Raw genomic sequence first — 20,505 nt, forward strand, 5'->3', positions numbered from 1 at the left:
GAATCCTCTCAATCCAGAAAGAAACTAAAGTAAAAAGAATGAGTCAAACATGCAGTCCCAGTGCTACTATTGGAACAGCTAAGATTCAGTGCTCCTGCTGTAGTGGCCAAACTTGTGTGGCCACAACTCATCAAGCCACCCAAATTTACAGTGACTTCAACTCACTGGAACCTGTCACACTGAAGTGCAGTTGCTCTGAAATCAGAGGTTGGTGATTCCACCAGAGAACAGAGCTGGCAAGGGACCAGCATCAATCTGCGATGAGTGCCGGGAATAAAACCCTTACATGGAAAAGGAGCACCAATGTGATGACATTTTGGAACTGGGCAGAACTGGCAAGAACAAGGAACAGCAGTGACTTCAGTCAGTTGTTCCCTTCCCATACGAGATTGGTGGGGTATGCTTGGCCTGGGTCATGCCCCTGGCTGAGACCCAATAAGTTGTCCCAAACCAGTTCCCTACACACAGTGCACACTAATGCAATGAAGGCCTCAGCAGGTTGACTGACTCCAAAGGGAGGGGTCAGTATATGCTGCCCCTGTTTGCACCTCAGTAGCACACTGGAGTGGGCAGGATCACCTAGCCAGCATGTTTCAGAAGAACCATAACCAACAAAGAAAGGGACTGGGACCTCTTCTATATGCCTGTGTGGAAGAAAAAAATATGAGAAGAGGAAGCAACAAGAAAAAAGTCCCCAGCCCCAACTCTGAGAACATTGATCCAGGAAAGGTAAATACAAGAGAGATTGAGGACTGCAAACATGCAATATCAGACACGGCATCAGGGGACATAAAGAGATATCTTTGAGACCTCCTAGACAAGTTCAAAAGTGAAATATTTAGCCAAGTAAAGCAATATATAAGTAGATTAATAAAAGAAATGCTAAGTGCCTCTCAAGAAGACACAGATGGAAGAATAGAGAAGCACAAAAAAAGGAATCATTTGATGAAGAATATAAAGAGAACATAAAGTACATGAAGCAGGATCAAAGAGATTACTAGGAAATAAAAGACTCCATTGAAAGCTGGCAAAACTGCTTGAAAGAAACTAAGGATAGATTATCCAACCTGGAGGACAAGTTTGCAGTGTGGGGTCATGAAAGGAAACATTTCTTAAAAATAGCAAGGAAACAAGCAGTAACAATACAAAGGCTAGAAGATGACAAGAGGATCTATAACTTAAGAATAAAGAATGTGAGTGAAGAAGCAGGGGCACAAACAAAGTAACTACAAAGGTTTTTCACAGAAATAATTAAGGAAAGTTTTCCAAACATAAGAAAAGGAAATGGTATTCAGATGTATGAGGCATACAGAACTCCAGCCACCTACAACCAAAACAGAGCTACACTTAGGCATACAATAATCAAGATCCCAGAAATTCAGTATAAGAACAGAATATTAAAAGCCATCAGAGACAAGAAACAGATTACCTATAAAGCAAAACCCAGACTTCTTGACACAGAACATCAAATCAAGAAGAGCTTGGAGCAAAGTATTCCAAGTCTTGAAAGAAATAACCTCCAGCCCAGATTGATGTACCCTGAAAAACTGTCTCTAGAAATTAATGGAGAAGCAAGATGCTTCCAAGACAAAGTTCCAAGACAAAAAGGAACTGGGGGAATTTGGGACCACCAATCCAACTGTACAGAGAATACTGTAGGACATTCTAGAGAGAGAGAAAAGTACCAGAATTCCAGGAACAGTGGAAGAGAGGCCTCCATGAATGGAGCAGAAAGCAGAATGAAGAAGAAAAGCAGACAACTAATGGCAGAAAAAGAGCACAACAGAAATGAGGCAGAGGAGATTGGGCTATAATCTCTAATATAGATGGTCTTGATACACTAAAAAACAAAAAGAGAAACACAGGCAGAGCAGATCAGGAGGTAGGGTCCACCGAGATGCTCTTTATAGGAAATATTATTTAACTGAAAAAGGATATATGGACTGAAAATCAAATATGAGAAAATAATACTGTATGTGACAGGGAACCAGAGAGAAATAGAGGCAACTAGACCAGTATTTATGGGTAGATTGGAAAGACAGGCTTTAATAGGTAAAGGAATACAACTAGAGACCAAGTCCAGGAGGGAGAAGGTTCAGAACCACTTAGGTAAATAGCAGGCTGCTCCCCCAATCTAAAAACTAAGAGTGTTGGTGAGACCCAAAAATGCACAGTGCACCCTGGGGGAGTGAAAGGGGAGGAATAGTCTTAAAAAAGATGGCAGAAGATATTGTTAATAGTTTATCAGGATTTAAAACCCATATTACTCACACCACTCTGCTTAGATAGATTTTATTCTGTCCCAGTTTGTCTACTTGCACTAGATCTGAGGGCACAGACAGCTATCCCAAAAACATCAGGATATAGTACAGTAATCATCTTTAATTTCCTATTAACTTAATCTGGAGTCCTATATAACTTATATTACTTTATCATGACTGATCTTAGTTAAATCTGATTGTTTGATTGCTGTTTGGTATTGACAGATTTTATTCAAAACTGTTATGATTGATAGTACCAAGTCTGAGAGTATAGGCAACTACACCAAAGATGGCAAGATTCACTACAAAACCCATTCTGGTTTGATTACTGCCTGTTTTTGAAGTCTTACACTATCTACGAAGTTGTATTTTATTAATATTGCTATATACTGCTATATTCAGATATACTATGTCTGATGCTATAGCCAGTTCTACTGAAGATAACAAGAGACCCCATAGTAACCATAGTAGAACTCCTTGTACAGCAGTTTTATATGTCTTTTTTGTTTCATGAGTTTATAGGAAAATGTTTTGTCATGCTTTGTTTTGTTTCTCCTTCTAATATAGAAAGGATAGAAATACATGTTAAGACTCATGTATGCACAGAACCCATTAACAGCTTATGAGAACTGAACTTATAACGCATGATGAAATGAACAAATATGGATAAGTGCATGGATGTTTAAGTGTGTAGGATTGATAACCATATTACTAAGTTTTTGATGGATAGTTGAACAGAACTGTTTGCAGTCTCGCTGTTTGAATCCCCACTTTCACTCTTGTGTCTTGAACAACTATTTGTAAGAGGACAATACGTAATCATCAACTAGTGATTTCTTACTGTTTATTTTTTCCTTGAAAGTATGTATTATTTCTACCCATTTTATGTTTTGTGTAGTCTTTCTTTAAATAAAATTTTTAAAAAGAAGAAAAAATATATTAGTTGAAGAAATGTCTATTTAGATCCTTTGCCCATTTTTAAATCAATTCATTTGTTTTCTTGTTGTTAAATTATTCAGTTTCTTCATTTTGAATATTGACCCTTATCAGATATATGGTTTGCAGATATTTTATCTAATTTTGCAGATTATTCCTATTTTGTTTCTTGTTTGTAGAGTGCCTTTTGCAGATTATTTTCTTTCCCCTGCAGAAACTTTTTAGTTTGACACAATTTAATTTGTCTTTGTTGCCTATGCTTTAGATGTTATGTCCTAAAAATCACTGCCCAGAGCAATGTCATTGTCTGTATTTTCTTCTGGTAGTTTTAGAGTTGCAGATTTTATATTTAAATCCTTAATCAATTTTGAGTTGATTTTTATACCTTCCATAAGAGTCTAGTGGTATTCTTCTGCATGTGGCTATCCAGTTGTCCCAACAGCATTTATTGAGGAGACTTATTTTTCCCCATTGTGTGTTGTTGGTTCCTTTATTGAAGGTCAATTGACTATAAATGTATAGAGTGATTTTTGGCTCTCTATTTTGTTCCATTACTCTATATGTCTGTTTTTATACCAGTAACATGCTATTTTGAAATCACCTGTACTATTGTTCAAGCAGCTGTAAATCAGGAATTCTCATAAACCCTTCCTCAGGCTTGATAATTTGCTAGAATGGCTCACTGCACTCAGAGAGGCACTTACGCTTACCAGTTTATTATAAAAGGTACAAGTGAACAGTCTATATAAGATGAGTTCCAAAAAGATTCCAGGTACAAGAAATTCTGACCCATCGAATTGGGATATGCACCTTTCCTGGCATGTGGATGTGTTTGCCATCTGGGAGCTTTCTAAACCCCACTGCATATGAGTTTTATGAAGGTTTCATTGATATGCATGATTGATAGTGATTAAAATCAGTCTATAATCCTTTCCTCTCAGAGTTTAGAGTGGGGCTGAAAGTTCTAAGTTTCTAACAAAGGATGATCTTTCTGGCTACCAAGCCCCCATCCTGATGCTACCTAAGAACCACTAGCCTTGACTCATCTAGAATACAAAAGATACTTCTAGTCTTGTAACTACAGCAACTCAAAGAGTTCTGGGAACTGCATGCCAGAAACCAAAAATAGGCAGGTCTTGCTCTGTAGTTTTGGCTGGTCCTGAACTCACTCTGGAGCCCAGGCTGGCCTTGAACCAACAGCACTCCTTCTGCTTCAACCTTCTGAGTTCTAGGATTACAGGCATGCACCACCATACCTAGTCCACAAAGGGTGTTCTTATAAAGAATGGTGGTTTCTGTATTTTGATGATGTTAAGCATGAAGTAATTACCATACAATCTGAGGCAGAAAGTTCATATAAATAACTGAAACACTACAGAGGTTTAAATGCTTTAATTTATGACGCATTCTCATTCAAATGTTATATAGGCACATTCACAAGATCCATCTGATGCCTGAACGTAGAATAGAGTAGTCTTAGCAGCTCTTGGTAGTTTGGCCTTCACTTGGAGTTAGTATTTCCACACTCATTTTTATATTACACGGACTCGTCTCATGATGGCACCATTGTGACGTATGTCCAGGCTACCATTCTCTTCAACTGTTACTCTTTTAAAGTCTTCTCTCCTCTGATGAACTGTCCCCAAAGCTTACATATTTTGCTTCCTATTTTAGAAAAAGAGGCAAATGATAAAACTTTACTGCTTCTCACTTTAGTTATAATTGGCAAACACATATATTCAGAAGATTTATAAATAGCTTTGTATTGCTTAACTCTGATTTATAGTCATCTTGACCATTGTTTCTGGATTATTGTTCTTATGGAAACTTATACCATATTATTTCTAAACTATTTGTTATTTAGTTCTTATATTTTCTTTGGTATTTACTTATCAGGGTTTCTTTACTACTTTACTCTTTCATTTGTATGACTTACATGTATGTGTCCAAAATATATTTTTAAAAGTTGATTTTAAATTTTAATAGCTGGTAAATAATATAATTTAGTTGACATGTATGAAAATAAAGAAGAGAGTGTTCTTGTGGGTTTGCACGAAGTCTGTTTTCTTGTGGTATTGTACTCACATATGAATAGACTAAACAAAAGCATTCCTGTGCTTAACAATTAGCAGCAAGTCCATGTCATTCACTAAATATTTATTTAGGGCTTACTCTAGGCCAGACACACGTTGGGAAGAGCTCACAGGACAGAACAAGATGCAGTGACACCAGAGTAACAGCAGCCCCTATCGCTCTTCTGGTTAAAATCCTCAGGTCTTGGGTCCAAACTAGCTTAGGATATTCCTTTTCCACATAGACCCAAGGCTGAAGAAATTCCCACCCCTATTCCCCCAGAAATCTGTGCCTCTGATTTTTCATTTGGATCAGTTTACTCTGCCTGGGTACCATATTTCTTATTAATTATTCATGCATATGCATGTGTGTATATGCCTGCATGTGTGAGTATGTGATCAGGAATTGAACTAAGAGCCTTTGCACTGGGCTGAATCTCTAGCCCTTTTTGTTTTTCATTTTGAGGCAGGGTTTTGTTATCTTGCTAAGTTGCCTGCGCTGGACTTGATATTTTGATCCTCTTGCTTCAGTTTCCCAGAATGCTGGAATTTTAGGCATGTGCTACTTTACCAATTCTTCCTCTCAGATTTGAATTAAAGTTGTTTTATGTCTGAGCCCTCACTTCCAGAGCTCTTAGTTTCCCTGAATGTATCTTATGGGTTAACTTTTGCACAGGAGTCTCAGCTTCCAGAACTATAGTCCCAGAAGGGCACGCAGGACCTTCTTACCTAGAAACAGAGTTGAAATATGTTCCACAGCCTTGCTGTTAAAATTCCCGACTGTTATACACAAGCCACTTTCAGATGTGATACCTGTTTGGTTGGGTCAGCTGTCCCTCAAACAAATATAGAAGATAACCAACCTATAAAGAGAAAAGATTTACTTTAGGTCCCAGTTTTAGAAGTTCCCATTTATGATCAGTTGGCCTCTGTTGCTTTGGGCCTATGTTAAAACAGCACATCGTGGCAGCAGCATATGTGGAACAAAACTGCCCACCTAATGAGCTGGGAGTCAAAAGAGGAAGGAGGAAGGACCAGACTCAGCAATGCCCTTCAAAAACAGACCTCCAAGTCCCTGAACAGAGCTTCAGGTCCCACCTCTGAAGGTTCCACCATCTCCCAATAGCACCATCTTGGGGATTAAGCCTTAGCACACGCACCTTTGAGGGGCATTTTAGATCCAAACTGTAGTGCCTGCTTATTTCTCTGGTATCATCCTGTGAAGCCTTAACTCACATATCATGTTCTAGTCCTACTGAATTCCTGAACAGATTCTGAGTAATGCAATTTTATTACCTATCTCAGTGTCTTTGCACAGAGCATGCTTTTCTTCCCATGATAAGCCTTTGCTTTGCTCCCCAATTCTTCAGCAAGCTCCTTCAAAGTTGGTTTCATGGGTCCCTTCTCCCAAGAAATCCCAGCCTAACTTAGATGCTTCTGCACTAAATATAACATTAACCACACCATAGCAACCGCTTTACTTATTTTTCTCCTATCCCTTATTAAATCTTCTATCCTATCACTAGCTCATAGTAATTGCTCATTAAGTGACTGTTGAGGGGACAGGGATTTAGCTCAGCAGTGTAAGTGCCTGTCTGGCAAGCATGAGGTCATGAGTTCAATCCCTGGTACCACAAAAATACTGTTGAGTAAATCAGTCAATGAGCAAATACTATCGAAAACCTTTTAGAGTGTAAGTGTGGTACGAATTACAAATAAACAATAGTACTATAGCCTAACCCAAGAGGTAACAAGTAAAAAAGCCATATAAAAATATTTTTCTATTTGTCATAAGTCCTTTTTAATGACTATTTATGTGCCAACTGTAGAATCAAGAGATATTCAAAGTCTGTAGTCAATTAGTCAAATATAGAATCTATCAGCTGATCAACAATTGTTGAATATCTATTGCATGTAAAACACTGCTCAGTTTTTAAAGATGTCAGAATTTAGTGAGGAAGCATGTACTCTGAAACAAGACAGACTGTGATAAGAGTATCAGAGATTCAAAGAATATTCTTCAGAATTCTGATAAAAAACATTAATTTTTATCAGTTTTAAGTCAACAATTTATAGGATGGCACAGGCTAACAAAGCAGGGTAACCTGCTAACTAATGTCACAAAAAACAAACAATGGATTGAGCAGTATCTGTTGCTTGTCAGCTGGTTAATTTGCCGCATAATGGCCTTAAATTCTGAAGGATAAGGAAATGAGAAAGTAGAAGGAAGTGCATAGGACTCAGAGGGGAGGGATTTATTCTGGCTAAAGAAAGAGAAGTGGAACAAAAGGGTAAAGACTGTTTTGATTTTGGGTGTAACATTTTCTTGAGCCTCTTCAGCCTCTTCAGTTCTAAGATTAAGGAAAGGGAGAGAGAGAGAGAGAGAGAGAGAGAGAGAGAGAGAGGCTAACACAGAACCAAAGGAATGCTTAGCATTGAAATAAAGAGGAAACAAAGAACAAAGTAGCAGAGAAAACTTGTTGACATAGAAATTATGCTATGATCCTGCTGGACATAAAATGTTGATAATAGGGACTTTTTGTGATGATCCAAATAAAAATGTGGAAGGGCTGGAATTGTACCTCAGTAGTAGAGCACTTACTTACCGTGTACAAGGCCCTAGGTTTGATCCTCAGTGCCATGGGAGGAGAGCTGAAAAAGAGAAAAGAATCAAAATGCAAGTAACACAGTAGAAGAGGCACGGTTGTAGGTAGAAGTCTAAGAAAAAGTTTATTATGGTTACCATTAGACCTTTACATGAATAGTCCCACTCTCGCCATTAATGCACACTAGGTAACAAGGAGATTGAACTGCCACTGTTTTGTTTGTTTGTTTTTTGAAACAGGTTTTTTTATGCAGTTTAGACTGGCCTCAGACCCACAGGATCCTCCTGCCTCTGCCTCCTGAGTGCTGAGATCACAGGAGTGCACCACAGCTGCCACCACTTTTGAAGACTTATGTCTGTATAAGGTTTTCTAGAAGGCATGAAGTCCTGAGTTTGTTCCCTGGCACCACTCACACACACACACACACAGCATGTGAAAGGAAGTCACAGGCACATGGAATATTGAATGAAAAGAACTTTTCAACCACTGAGATTTGAGATATTAATTTGTCTTTATTAATACAATTACCCCAAAAGAAAAATGATTAACATTCATGTGAGAGAGGAAGAGAGAAGGAATGGAGAGAGGGGAGAAATGGGAAAGAAAAGAAAAGAGAAGAGAAGAGAGAGAGAGGGAGAGAGAGAGAGAGAGAGACAGAGAGAGACAGAGAGAGAAAAGTAGAAAGATTTTGGGGACAAGAGAAAGGAACAGTACAAGAGGTGGGTTTAAGTTAGAAATAATAAATGATAAAGCTAAAGTAAATAACTGGGAGTTATAAAAAGATTCATGTTTCAATGCTTTAAAACTCTATCGTTCCTGACAATAATATCCACAATTCTTCCTGTTAAAAAATTTGCTCAATTTAAAGATTCTCAGTAAGATCATTTAGACAGGTGCGTTTCTGTGAACGAAGTTACAAAATTCCCCTGAAAACCAAACTTCACCACTCAAAATACCCTTCATCTTTCTGTTAACAAAATTTCCACTCAAGCTTTGGTGGTCAACTCAGAGTTCTTCCTCTTCAACTTGATTTCTCCTTCAACATTCCTCTCATCTGAACTTAGTTGATGCAAACTTGGAGCACCCCTCTCCTTACATCACAACCTCCTCTCCTCCTCTTCAATATATTTTCCCACCTATCTCTCTTCTCACTGTTTCCTGAATAATCTTTCTTTAAGGAGCCAGTAGAACTCTCAGCCCTGAGTCCAACAAGTGCCTCTGTAGAGTTCCCACCCAGGGCTTGTCAGTGGCTCAGCTGCTGCTTGTTCAGGATAGGGCATTTATTATGCTTTTTAAACCACTCTGCTTGAACTCATAACCTTACCGTACCTCCAACTCTAGAAGTGTCCTACCATTCATCTCCCTCCTCAAAACTCCATACATCTTTCAAGTTGCTCTTGTATCCTCCCTCCACCCAAAAGACTTACCCCAAGAATCCCACTCAGAGAGGTCTTACCTTTTCTCCACCCACGTGGCACTTAGTTTGAGTTCAGCATCCTCTTAAAAGTCATATACAACAATCCTTCAAATTTACATTTAAGGTTGAAAGACTTGATGAGTCCTGCAACCATTTAGTGGCAACTTAAACTAAAATCCAGGTGTTTTAAATTAAATTATATTCCCTCTTAACCATACCTTTTGGGCTTTCTTTACCATCTGCAATATATTCTAACTTAACCTTAGATTATATTCAATTATTATGTCACATAGCCCTCATTAAATTATAAGCCACTAAGGAATAATAACTCAGTGCAGGGTCTGCATCAGAATTTCAGAGTAAAAGGTAAAGAGGGATTCAGGTCTTTCTAACACCCGTAAGGGAATGATTTTATTGAACTTATTTGATAACTCCACTTTCTTCAAATCTAGATCAGGGAACAGACATTTCTGAATTACTTTATAGTACTTTTAAATACTTTTCAAATGTGTGACTTGAAGACTCCTGCTCCTGTGTCTAAAATTCACATAACTGTAGCTCGCAGAGGGAGGGAGCAGATATCCTGGTGACTTCAAGAACTGCAGTGCAAAAAGGAAAGGACGGGCAGGACTTCTCTTGTTTTTGTAACAGCATAGATTTCTGGGAAGCCTGAAATAATGCAAATTTTAGGAAAAAGATCATCATTATTGGAAAAAACAAAAAAGATGGGACCACGACGTCACAAGAGATGACCATCACTAAGAGGAAGTAGAAAGAGAGGAAAAGAGGAAGTGGTTAAAGCAAAGAAAGACAAAATGAAATTTGGCACAACAGGGTAAGTTTTGTTAGTGTTGCACTTTTATTTAAATAAATGGTAGACAAAATATTTTTACATTGGAAAATTTTTTAGACTGCAGAAAGATAAAAATAAAATAAATAGTTTAGAAAACATTCTGAGAGCAGAATTAGCATGTGTCTTCTTAAGAGTTGTTTTCCCATTTTGCTTCAAAAAATGTTAACTTAGGCTGGGGATATAGCTCAGCAGCACAGCACCTGGCTGGCAAGCACAGGGGCCCTGAGTTCAATTTCCCATACAAAAAAGTTTAACTTGTTCTGTGTCCAATCCTGCTAGACAGTAGTAACACAAAAATCAATGATTGGGTTCCTTATTTCAAAGAATGTTCAATACAGATTGGCGCAGTGGCACACACCTGCAATCCAAGCTACTCCAGAGTTTTAAGCCAGAGTGAGGCAGAATATTAGGGCTTGTCAAACTGTCTGGGGAACATGGGATGCTCTGTCAATTACAAAATTCCAGGACACTTGCACAGGACGGCTCCCAAGGACGCGACATGAACTAACTATAGAGTGTTTTCTTCCGTTCTTCTCATGAGAACCCAAGCAGGTTTTTCATAGGACCGCCTAGGCTTGACATAAGCCTGAGGAGTAGCAAACACAAAAGAAGACCACTGTTTTCCTCATGGCCACTGTGCTCTGTATTTTACAGTAGTCCATGCTCACCCTGTAGAAGGTACTTGTTTTCTTACTTTTAATTGGTCCATACTTGCTCAGTAGAGCATGTTTCTTTTCTTTTCATGCCTTACTAACTATAAAACCTCACAACCTTTCAGGTTTTTCTTGATCAATTTTTGTGCAAGAGAAATAATTTAGAAACCACATCTAGAAAGAAACTCCAGCAGCCCAAAACCTAGCGACAGGAGATCTTAAATTTAGGCAATCTTGCTTTGGACAAAGAATTGAACAAAACAAACAAAAGGTACTGGCAAAGTTTTTTCAGGGAAGTAAAGGTGAAGAGTGGGAGAAACTGGCTCTGCAGACCAAGCTTGGGCTGAGTAAATAGGAAAAGAGGGGGTAAAGCAAAGATAAAAGTAAACGCTGCATCTGGGAAATGCTGTATGGGCTATCATAGAAAGTCATGATAGTGCTCATTCTTCATAGCTGCTTTTCTTTTATACAGTCCAAATCTCCAGGAAATCTGAGAAAACTTCTCCATCAGGGTCCTGAGAGGTGGTGGTGGGATGCCATACCTCAGGCTGATGTCAGGTTTAGGCCATCCTATTGAAAACCAGCTTACATTCTTTCCAGAAGTCCACATGTGGGGCTTTGAGAACTGTACTGCATATGTGTACAGGATGCCTACCTCCCCATCAGTTTTTGCCATACTGTATCTCACTAATTCCCAGAACCTGTGAATACGCTATCTTACATGCCAAAAGAGATTTAGCACTGGTAATTCAAGAGATACAAATTAAAACAACACTGAGATTCCATCTCATTCCAGAAAAAAATTGCTATTATCAAGAATCAACCAGTAACAAATGCTGGAGAGGCTGTGGAAAAAAAGGAACTCTTCTCCACTGTTGGTGAGAGTGTAGACTGGTGAAATCAGTGTGGAGATTTCTTTAAAAAATAGGGTTAATGGCCTCATTTGACCTAGAAATTCCTCTTCTGGGTATCTTCCCCAAATAATTAAAAACATCATACCCCAGTGATATATCTGCACCCATGTTTATAGCAGCTCAATTGTAATAGCTAAGTCTTGGGAACAACCCAAATGCCCATCAACCAAGGAATGGATAAAAAAGATAAAAAAATCAGATTGACAGATAGATAGATAGATAGATAGATAGATAGCTAAATGGACAAATATAATGGAATACTACTCAGCCATAAAGAAAGGTAAACTTGAGATTTTTATAGGTAAATGAATGTAACTTGAGACCATACTCATAAGTGAAATAAAACAGACCCACATGTGTAAACATTGTATTGTCTCATTAGTGTGAGAATCTGAAAGCATAAAGAAGATCCAAATTGTACAACGCATACTGTGAATAGGGAAGAACTGTTCAAAAGAAAAGAAAAACTGCAAAGGGGAAAGGAAAGAATGGGAAAGGAAGGAAAAGAAAAGGGAAGGTGTGTGTGTGTGTGTGTGTGTGTGTGTGTGTGTGCGCGCGCGCGCGCGCACAAGAAAGCTCCAAGACAGGGTGGCATGGCAGACAAACATTGCAGAGAAAAAACAGTTCATATGAGCAGAAGGTAACATAGCAACCAAGAGAATGTCACAGATCTTTGGCTACTTAAGGTGGATAGCGCCTTGATTTTTGCATTGCACCATGAATTAATCCCAGCATCACACACTCCAAATCCAGCACCTCTGAAAAACCTTCACCTGTGACTGCATGAGGTTTGGGGGATTCTAAACATAAACTATAACATGCCATCCCTGGCCCCCCAGAGACTTATGTGCATTCCTTTACACAGAAAGCACTTAGTCCTTCTCTAAGAGTTCTCCTAACAGTTTCAGCATTGCTGGAAAGTTCAAGTGCTAATCTCCTCTCAGGTTTAAGGCAGACTCGTAGCTGTGAGCCCTTGTACAAGTGAAAAGAAATTTAAACACTTCTAATGTACAATGGCACAAGATAAATATTATTCCAAAAGGCACAAATTGGAGGATGGTACAAAGGAATGGGATCAAAGCAAGTCCAAAATCTATTAGGCAAACTTTAAGCCATATGGTTCCATGTGCAGCATCTGAGGCAATCTGGGGCAAGATGTGAAATCTAAGGGGTTAGGACAGATCTGCCCCTACAGCACTCCTAGTGGTTGTAACTCTCATGTGTTCTATTTTGGGCTAGATCTGCTCCCTCTTTGCAGCTTTCCTCTGACAATTCTTGTTCCTGGTTTCTCCAGATTTCTGAGATGGCCACTACAGTTTCTGCTTCACAGCTTCACAGAATGCCCTCTCAGGTGCTGCCTGGCCTCTGAGGCCTTCTTCTGCAATCTGAAGGGAAGCCTTCCTGTCCCTACAACTTTTGTATTCTGCACACATCTAAAACCAGCACCATGCAGATGATTCCAAGGTCTTCCACTAGCGGGAGCAGTTGCCAGGTTTCCTTCTCTTTTGGCTGTAGAGGCTGAGGGCTTATAAAACAAAATTCCAAAGAAAAACCTCCCTAGGCCTCTGCCATTCTTGAACATGGTGCTGTGGGGCTCTATTCTCAAAGCAGTCTTTTATGATTTTGAGGCTGCAAAGGCTGAAATCTAGCTGTATTGTGTGATGTCCTCAGGCCATCTTTTCTATTCCATTTCATCTCAGCAATCAGTATCTCTGCTCTGTCTTCGCAGTTCACAGCTTTACTGATGTTCCTTTCTGTTGAAACTCACAATGTTTTAAATCATTCTTCTGAGCTCTTTGTCTTATTCTCAACATAGATTTGATTAAAAAATCTCCAATAGCAGCTGTGATACAGCCATAACATTAGACTGCTTCGAAATTTCTTCTGCAAGATTAATTGGTTCACCACCCTTAATCTCAGTCTCAGGTAAAGTCTCTGGATACAAGCAAAATGCAGACAAACTTTCTGCCATGGCATAACACATCATCTGGAGTCCAACAGCCTGTGCAGTCATTCTACCCAGCAGAAACTCCTCAGTCTTGTCTTTACCAGGAAGATATCTATCTGTTTTCTGATCTTCTGAACTCTGACTAGAATCTCTCATCAAATGGAACTTAAGGCATTCCAGTTCTATTTTTTTAGCTGGTGTATCCAAACCTTTCCAAACTTTTTCTGTAACCAGTCCCATGCTCCTGGACCACATGGTCAGGTACAGTCATAACAATGACCCCACTTCTGGTATCAAATTCTGTCTTAGTTATTTTTCTTTCATTGCAGAAACTAAATAACTAACACCTAATGTTAAAGGAGGAAAGGCTTATTTAGCTCACAGTGTGTAAAGGTTTCAGTCTATAATCAGCTGGCTCCAAGGCAAGGTGGACCAGAAAACAAACATCATTGAGGAGAAACAGTTCATGTAGGCAGAAGGTAGCAAAACAAGCCAGGGATAACCACAGTTCTTTCTACCCCTTATATCTTATTCAGGCTTTGTAGGGTGGGTAGCAGTCATACCCTTAATCTTAGTGCTCTTGAGTTTAGTATTGCACCATGAATTAATCCCAGCGTCATGCAGCCTAGATCCAGCCATCTCTGAAAAAGCCCCACCTATGACTGCATGAGGTTTTAGGGGAATATCCAGACACAAATTGTAACAAGGAGTTAATAAAAGAAAAGAAACTCTCAAAGGAGATTAAGATATAATGGCCAGAAAGGGAGAAGCAGAGCCAGAAAAAGCACAAAATGAAGGAAGAATTTGGAAACCAATATATTCAGCATTCTGACCTGTAGCATCCTCATTCTATGCCTGAGGCTGTAAATCACCCTAACAAACCTAACTGAGTCTATGTTCCTCAAACCCAAGAGATTCCTTTAAATTACATAGTCTACCCTTTGGTTTGGTCCTTGAATGCTCCCACATGCATGGCCTCTTTGGATCAAGGACTCAGATAGCCTGACTGTCTGATAGCAACTGAAAATGTAATTATGACTTTACCAACAGTGATAAAAACACCCTAAATTTCCATTATATACCATATGAATAAAACAGCTCTGTGTTTGGCAAAGCTATGGGGAGATAGGCAGGCACTAACTTTGCTGGTGGTACTTTACATACAGTCATGCTTTCTGCAGTTAACTATAGAAACAATGGAAGAGTTGTATGTGTCCTTTGTTCTACATTGGAACATACTTCATGGAAATGAGCTAAAGGAAAAAGTGGCACAGATTCCAGTCCCATTATTTATAACAGCATGAAACTGGAAACAATCCAAATTTTCAGCTTTAAAGTATTACTTAAACAATGGTACCTAACTGATTTGAAATGCTTTGTAACAATTAAAAATAACAAACATGTGGATACGGAAATGTGTCCATGAGAAAATCTTAATTCGAAAATGCAAAGCACACTAAGTGCTGACAATATTGTGGAAAAACTGGAATCCATATGTATCTATTGGTTGAAAGCTAAAGTGATACAGTCACTTTGTAAAACAATATGGTTTTATATAACTCAAAGAGTTAAGTGTAGGTTATTATTTGGTCCAATAATGTCATTCTTAGGTATACACTCATGATACATCAAAACATTTGCCCACACAAAACCCAAACACAAATATTCATAGCAGCAGTATTCATAATAACCAAAAAAGGTAGAAACAGAGCAAATGTCCATTGTCTGATGAGTAGATAGAAAAAAGATAGTAATGGCCATACAAGGGAATATTATTTGTCCATACTGTTTCTTGCTTCAAGATGGGCAAATTTGAAAATATGTAAGTAAGAGAGCAGTCACATAAAAACATATATGATATAATTTACATGAATGTCCAGATTGGGCAAATATTTATGGACAGAGAGTAGATTAGTGATACTTTCTGGCTTGAGGGTGGGCAGGTAGGAGCGAGAAGATTGGAAGAAGACAGCTAAAAATATATGATTCCTTTTTAAGTGATATTAGTGTTTTAAAACTGATTGTGTGATGGCTGAATAACTGTGAATATAATAAAAATTATTGGATTGTACTCTTTAAATTAGTAGATTGCATGGTATGTCAGTTATATCCCAATAAAATGATAGTTTTTTTAAAAAAAATCATTGAACTGCACATTTATAATTGGCAAGTTTTAAGAAATATATATATGTATCACTTCAATTAGGCTGTTTTTTTTTAAAAAGTCCAAAGAGATTGCTGCTTTGAAGGTACCTATATTTTTGTAAAATAAACTGGAAGTTAGTTGAAGTATAACAGAAAGATACAAGCTTTGAAGGCCAACAAAGAATGATTGTATTCTTCATCTTTCTTCTTACTATAATCTTATCTGAGTTTTAGTTATTTCCTTTGTAAGACAGGGAAATTAATTTTCACCCCATGTGATAATTTTGAAGCATAAATGTTTAATGGGCTTGTTTTCCTGCCTTTTAGGATTGCTTGAGCATGAGGTTGAAACATGCAGCAGTAGCCAGGCATGGTAGCTCATGCCTGTAATCCCAGCATTTGGAAGGCTGAGGCAGAGGGATTGCCTTGAGTTCAAGGTCAGCCTTGGCTACCAAGAAAGTTCAAGGCCAGTTTGAACTACATAGTGAGACCCTGTCTCAAAGAAAAATATGTGGCAATAAAAAATGTGATAACCTATGTGAAACAGATTTGAAGGTTAACAATTTCATAAAAGAATAAGATAATCTGAATCTCAATTATATACATATAGTTTAGAAAACAGCATTAACATAGCCTCAGCCTCAAAAAGAAAAGACTCTTCCTTTGCCTAAATTCCTTGAAAAATGGCTTTATAACTGGCTGTATGAAAATTAGAAAAAGCTTCCCACATTCCAAAAATATACACTTGTTATAACGGTAATTTGAGGGTGACAAAATGGAGCTAAGGTATGTAATGTTAAGTTCCTGTCACAGTGTGTTCTGCTGCTCTAACCTTCCTCGCCTTGGGCCTGCCCCTGAGGTGGAATGATGAGCCTAGCTAGCTAATACCGGAACTAAGCTGCTGTACAGGAAATTGTTTTCTCCATACGCAGACAAGAGACATTCATGCTTTCCCACAAGTAATATTTGAAGAAAGAAACTTCTGAATTTTTATAGAACAATCTTCTCTCCTCACTTAACATCATAATCAAGATCCTATAGACCTACCAGAAAACCTGGCATATGCTAAGTACTCAATATATAGTTGCATAATGAATGAATGATCAGAATTTACATAAAAGTCTAAGGCCAGAATAGAATAGTTTATCAATGAGAAGAGACTACTAAACTATACACCATGAATCTCAATAAGATCTAAACTCATGTAACAAGCTACACAGTATTATCACTTCAGGACTTGCTTATTTTTACTAAATCTCTTCAGCCTACACAAATTCCCCTCAAATATCATGTTTATTGTTATGAAGACATGGGGTTACTGAACCAGTTATTCAACCTGTTAGACTGCACATAATTTCAAACATTTCAGAGAAAAATATACAAAAACCACTGCTTAATGAGTGCACTGTCCTCTACTCTTTAGAATCTTCACCTAATCTTGTTGGAGAAGGGAGCCTGACAAAGCTTCATCTGGGGAAACTGTTTCCACCTCATAAAGACCAGAGGCAAACCTCCTTAAGGCCAGGAGCTCTGCTTTGAGAACCTTTCTTATAGAATTATGGAGCCTCCCTCAACTCCAGGAACCAGGTTCTCAGTCTCACCAGAAAAGCAGGCTTTGAAAGAGCTCAAGATACACTTCTTATCTACTCCCTCAGAACTCAATATTCTCACATTGTGGCACAACCTCTGGATCCTTTCACTCCTGGGAGACATCTGCTTGAAATTTCCTCAGCCGCTTGTGAAACCTTGTAGCTTAAAGAGGGAAAACATAAAGACATCCTGCTCGTCACTAGAGGTGGGTCACCAGAGATGCAAAGAACAGCTGCAGATCAAAAGCAATGAGCCAGGCATGGTGGTGCACATTTTTAATCCCAGCACTTGAGAGGCTGAGGCTGGAAGACTACTGTAAATCAAGGCTGCTCTGGGGTACATAGTGAGTTCAGGGAAAGCCTGAAGTACACAGAAAACCAGGTCTCAAAAAAATAAAAGAAGAAAATGGATTAGCACCTGCTGTTGAACAATGACACTTGTAAATCTTATCTTGGTTAATCCTCACAGCGGTCTTAGAAGGTTTGTGTTATTTGATTTCTGTTTTATCACTGAGTAAACTGAAGCTCAGAGAAATCTTATAGTCAGTGAGCTAGCTGCTAAATAAGGGTCTAAGTATATGCTTATATCTAAAGCAGCTAAAAATAGTAGAAGCAGCAGTAAACTTTTAGCAATTCTACTCTACACTAGTGATTTGAAAGAAAACCTTGGTTTGAACAACACCATAATAACTCTGAGGTTTTAACAATGCTAATTTTAGGCCTTAATTGTAGTAGCATATGTGTTGTGGTTGTGGTTACAGGAAAGGACTGAGCAGGAAATACTAAGACCTAGATTCTGGCTAAAGAGCAAGATTAACAAATACCTTGAATGATTCTGCTTCTAATGCTCTCTCTTCTTCCAGGAAGATCTACCTCCTCTATGAAAGCTTCCTGACAACCCCCCCCATCCCTAGAACTATGCTCCTACTGTACTTTATTGTATCTCAGTTACAGCCCTTCGTTATCACAATTAGTTTTAGTAATAGAGTCTCCAAACCGCTAGGGTACCTTGAAACTAACACTTGTGACTTAGTCCTTTTTTGTGACTTAGTCATTTTTGTACCCAATATTTTGAACACTTCTGGTAGTTTCACGTCAGTGTTGTCACTCAATAAATCCTAACCATCTCCCACACTTAGTTCCCAATTCTCAATGAGTACCGACTTTTCTTACATCCTGACTTGAGTGAGACATAGATAATTATTGGGTGCTAAGTATCTGAGCCCCTTTCCTGTGTCTGCAAAAACTGCCATTTCCTGAGACATGGCAGGGGACAGACTATATCTTCCCCTTATGGAAGCTGGAAAAGCAGCCAGGAAAAGCTGCACTCCTGCATCCTTGGCAGCTAGAGCACAAACATATGATCTAATCTTGGCTCAACTGATATTCCTGTCCAACTCTTGACTTTGAAGTAAATATCCCAAGAAACTGGATGGTTTAAATTTTGTTCTGGAGTAGCACTGTTGTTCATTGCTTACTGAGAATGACAAGAATAATTTTGTAATCAGGTTTGTGTGGTATAGTTTTACCTGTGACTCTCTTTTGGTTCCTGCTCCTTTTCTAAACTTGATTCTCTTATTTTCCTATCATTTCTGAGATCTCCCTGATATTTCCTGATAAATTCCTGTTTTGATCAAAGTAGCCAGAATTAACTGCTGTTACTTGCAACCAAGAGCCCTGACTTATATACTTAGTGACTTCATGATTCTTAGTCCTGGACCCTGAGAAACCAAAAACCAACAAATATTTATTTCCTGATCCAAGCTCAGTGAGATAAATTACTGTCTCTCACATTGATGTACATTTAACTTTGCATATTTACTCTTCCATTTCATTCTCACAACATTTCTACCTATAGCGTGTGGGGTAGGTGGTAAAACAGTATTTTAATATGAGAAAAGTAAACCTCAGAGTTTAAATGTCTTCCCTGAGTTTCCAAAACTAGTGACAGAACCATCAATAGCTACTGATTTCCAGCCAAAGACTTTTTATGACAAAGTAACAAGGAATGAATAACTTGTAGTAAATTCAAAAAATTCATCCATAAATATTCATTAAGCATCTACTACATGCCAGTCATTGGTTAAGATACCAGGTACTTCTGTGATCTACTTTTTTGAAAGGTCCTCTAAATATCAGTTGAAATATGTTTTGTAATAGCACTGTACATCTGACAAGCTACCTAATATTGCCATTAAAACTTAAGTCAGACTGCTTGGGACCAAACTCTGGTTTCCCCTGATTCCTACTTACACAAAGCACAAGTTATCTGTATCCTTCCTTAGCATCCTGTCTTCACCTCTATGCCTTGAAGGCTGCTTACTGAGAACACCTCTGATTCACTGCCTGAAGAGCATGCTTGATCCTTGTACAAGGGAAACTGGAAATGGCAGCACTGATGTCCTGACAATAGTCCTCTAACAATAGTAATGGAGATTTGGAGAGCAACACCCCAGCCTTCTTACCTCTTGATGGAAATAATTTTCAGCCATATTCCATGCTGTTTCCAATGGGACTGACCTTCAGTTAGCCTCAGTGGTGATGTGCTTGATAGCACACACCTCACTGCACCGTTCTCTTCTCCAATTCATATTTCTAGCCTCCAACTGGGTTTCCTAGGCTACCCTGTAAGTGAACCACCCTTGACAACTTTTCTCAGGTCTGCTCCTGAGGGAATGCAAATGAAGATACCAAATGACTTTGTGAAAACTGCTCAAATAACATCCTTCCAATGAAGGTAATATCTGTCTTGTGGAGACAAATTCATGAAACAACTTAGTCTGACTTTAGGCATATAATCAGCACAGCGTTGGCCATTGTTGTGCAGGCAGAACTTTTGGTTCTCTAAGCACTCACCCACACACGGTTTCACTTCTTGCTTTTCAATCTGAGAAGCTTTACCTCTAGCCCCCCTACCAGACTTCCTGGTTCTCCCCATGCCACAGTCTGTTCTTTACTTCAGCCCTGCTCTCCCTTTGAAACGCTGTCAAAATGACCTCTCTCTTTCATACATCTGTGATCCAGCATGTAGTGTTCCCTTGCCTTGATATATTTCTTTCTTCCCACACTTGTCTCTTGCCTATTAAGCCTCCACTAAAGTTTACGTTTCTA

General features: G+C 38.6%; 1 long non-coding RNA gene across 1 annotated transcript; it reads right to left on the reverse strand.

Moving 5' to 3' along the window:
- Positions 1 to 4,582: 4,582 nt before the first annotated feature.
- On the reverse strand, positions 4,583 to 20,067 carry LOC134477560 (uncharacterized). Its single transcript, XR_010049574.1, has 4 exons — positions 19,860 to 20,067; positions 7,876 to 7,921; positions 5,999 to 6,132; positions 4,583 to 4,862 (listed from the first exon to the last, which is right to left on the reverse strand). It is a non-coding gene; the product is annotated as an uncharacterized LOC134477560 (long non-coding RNA).
- Positions 20,068 to 20,505: the final 438 nt, after the last annotated feature.

The sequence above is a fragment of the Cavia porcellus genome, unplaced genomic scaffold (genome assembly GCF_034190915.1).
Source record: "Cavia porcellus strain 051 isolate PalLab524CR breed Dunkin Hartley unplaced genomic scaffold, mCavPor4.1 scaffold_9, whole genome shotgun sequence".
NCBI lineage: Eukaryota > Metazoa > Chordata > Mammalia > Rodentia > Caviidae > Cavia > Cavia porcellus.